General features: G+C 43.9%; 1 pseudogene; it reads left to right on the forward strand.

Moving 5' to 3' along the window:
• On the forward strand, positions 1–3,041 carry LOC130044429 (FMR1-interacting protein NUFIP2-like; annotated as a pseudogene).
• The last annotated feature ends 498 nt before the right edge of the window (positions 3,042–3,539 follow it).

The following is a 3,539-nucleotide window of genomic DNA, read 5'->3' on the forward strand; positions in this document are numbered from 1 at the left end:
ATGATTGAGATGTGCGTCTCTTGCCTTGTGCACCTTTCTGCATGTACGTGAGATTTCAAAGTGCAAAACACAAATCTAAGTATTATGGAGGGATTCCTTACAAAAGTAAAGAATAAGGAAATTCTGAGAGTGCAGTAGGTTCAGCCAGGGAGTCTTAACCGCTTTCACAGAGAAGCCTGGCCAGCCACAGCCGCCCACCCTGCACCCTAGCCCCAGGAGCAGCTGCCACACCTCAGCCACACCACCATACCCTGGTTATTCCGACAGCTATCATCACAGCCAACAGCAGCACCATCCTCACCAGCGGTCTTGCCAATACTCGCAGTATGGAGACATGGGCAGCCCCAGGCAGCCAAAGCTGCAGAAGCATGGTCAGAAACGTGCCCTCCAGAAGCACTTGGAAATACTATCCAGGGGAAATCAGGTGATCCGGCACACTCCATGGAAATGCTGAAGAAAGAGCAATATCGCAAAGGAGCCTGAGCTCTGAAGAAGTTACCAACCATATTCCCAGGGTCACAGACAACCAAGAGCTCAGAGAAGCAGGCGAGAAAGCCAGCACCTTGGGAAAGCAGGAATTAAAACCCAGAATTTCATTCAGAAAAGCAGTATGGGCAAAAGGAATGAAAATCTTTTGAAAATAAATCAGTCTGTAGACAAGATATTATACTTGCCTATACAAAGGCTACAGTATAGTATACTATCACTATTCTGAGTGGTGTTGTAGTGAAAAATTCTGCCTATATTACTAATGATTATAAAGGCAGATGAGCAGATAATGATGGTAGTGGATCTGAGGGTGGATATTATACTCCTTAAAGAAAAAGAAAAGAAAAACTGGGGGCAATAGTTTCAAGGACTGTGAAAACCTTAATTTAGTGCTAGAAAAATATAATGATATAACTCAATGAGAGAACAGCATCCCAATCTTAAAAGAGGAACTCAAAACACTCAAGCCTGATTTATATATATATTATAAATTTGTTCACAAATTTTATACATTTAATATTAGAACACCAATCCCACCACCATTACACCTTCCCACCACCATATTTCCAATCTGAACCCCAAACCCTGCCCACTAAGCAGAACCAAAATAATTTATTTTGTATTGCTTATTATGAATAATCCACTAAAAAAGAGACAAAAAACTTTTCTTAGAGGAAAGTGTGTGACGACTGTTGTATTTCACCCAGGAGCCATTTAGCCCTCCTATAAGATATTAGTAACAGGTTAAAAGTTGAGCCTTGTGTACTTACATATATATTTGTAAAAGTGTATTTCCCCCTAAGATTTATTGCCTTCTACTTTAAACCCAATCAAATGTGGTGTGTGCTACTCTTGGTATATTGGTGGTATAAAGTATGATTGTCACGTTGTCCAGGAATACATTCATTCCTGGGTGAGGCTCATCAGAGCGTGAGGAGAGCGGCCGTGAGCATGGCAGCGGTTGAGTTCTGGAGGCTTTTGGCTGCCGGGGTTGGCTCTGTTGGGGCGGAGAGGAGCCTCACCCACACCCCCTCTGGGTTGCCCCAGACAAAATAGCCTGGAATGGTGTTCGGCTGCATGGCTATGGCATATCGTTCCTCAGGCCTGATTTTAATGAGCAAAAGGGATACTAAATAGATGGTTCAAAGCACTTTTGGAAGTATGAAACTGGGCCTTGGAGGGACAGGCTGAGGAAAACCTTTATCATATGCTATGGGAAAAGTTCTGATGTTAAGCCTGGTGTGAGCAACAAAAAAGTCTGATGAGTGATCCAAAGGAAAATCTGCTGTTGATTCCTTCAAAGACGACGCATGGACCCTGTTTAAACCAGTCAAGTCTCTCCAGTGGACTGTAGCAGTGTAAAATAGTTCCTGGGCCAGAGAAAGTACAGCCAGTAAGGTGCTTGCCTTGCATGCAGTCAACCAGGTTCAATCCCCAGCACTCTGAGCCTGCCAGGAGTGATCCCTGAGCACAGAGCCAGGAGTAAACCCTGAGCAGAGCAAGTGTGGCCCAAACACCAACAAAGTAAAAAATAGACAAAATAGTTCCTAAAATAAGTTATGTAAACAAGGTTAAGGAAACTCAACAACACAGTACAGAATTCTTTGCCACCTTGTCTTCTACATCATGTACTGGAGGAAATCAGACCCATTCTTCAAGCTGCTTGCCTCAAGAACCTATGTGACTGCTGAAACCTGTTACTTAGGCCAACTTTTCTAATGGACATGTTTGAGCAGGCATTGACGCAAATGTGTATTCTCTAGAGGGCCGGCCACTGCTAACTACCGCAAGAAACACTCTAACATCCATCTCTTCTGGGACTGATTCAGTTCTCTAGGACATGAGTCTTCAGAAGCTTGAACAAATTCAATCTAGCAGGGACTGGAGAAAGCACATCGGGAAGGGCAGTTGCCTCGCACTTTGCCAACCCAGATTTGATCCTTGACACTCCATATGGTTCTCCGAGCTCTCCAGGAGTGATCCCTGAGCACAGAGCCAGGAGTAAGCAGGTGTGGCCCCAAAGCAAACCACAACAACAAATTAAGTCTAGCCTTTTTATCTACCCCTTAATATACAAGCTGTCCTATCAAGCAGTGCACAAATGGTTCTGCCCTCAAAGACAGATCAGCAAAACCTGGGGGGAATATCTTCCCGAATCAGGGGGCATATCTTTATAAATGAACCCAGTCTGGCCCCGAGACTGTGATGGGAAGTCATCAGATCATCAAGTGGCAGAGGTAACATTTCAAGGGGACTATGACACCACTTGGGTTTCATGGGTTGCTGAAATATCCCATCAGGAACTGAGCGTCCTGTGTTTCCCCGCGCTTATGAGCTGGAAAAACAAACTAATCCTCAAGTTCTGGGTGCAACTAAAATTCTAAAATCTTAGACTGCTAGAGACTGGAATCTTCTCCATGGAACCATGTCATCAAGACGGCCTGCAATAAAGCAGACAGTATAATTAGGATGCTTTAGTGTTTCTCTCAAAGGACAATGAGATAGAAAATCAAAATTCTCTGATATCCCCTATGAATGAAGAACATAGATAACAGGGAAGTCTAGAGAAAATGAGAGCTGAGGGCTGCTAAAGGTAACCTGTATAAATTTTTAATATACATTTATTAGCTGTTATAAAAAAAACAAATCAGAGGCTGGACAGATAGTACAGTGGGTAGGGGTGGCCTTGCTCTTGGCCAACCTGAGTTTGATCCCCAGCATCCCATATGGTATCCTGAGCACCACCAGGAGTAGTTCTCAAGGGCAGAGCCAGGAGTAACGTCTTAGCAGTTATCAGGTGTGACCCAAAAACAAAAGAACGAAAACAAAAGGAAAGAATGTGAGGACCAAAGGAGACCATTTGCTCATTTACTGCTAGTCAGCCCTTGGCTGTGTACGACTCTGTGCTCTGGTCACATGGACAAAGCAGAGTTCATGGGCTGGGCTTCAATCACAGGGAGAAAGTGGGGAATTGTAAGAGAAGCATGCATGGGCCACGGAGATTTAGTAGACACTTTCTGGGAACTGAAAATATGAAACATGTATTGCCA

Source organism: Sorex fumeus, unplaced genomic scaffold, assembly GCF_029834395.1.
Source record: "Sorex fumeus unplaced genomic scaffold, SorFum_2.1 ptg000122l, whole genome shotgun sequence".
NCBI classification, from domain to species: Eukaryota; Metazoa; Chordata; class Mammalia; order Eulipotyphla; family Soricidae; genus Sorex; species Sorex fumeus.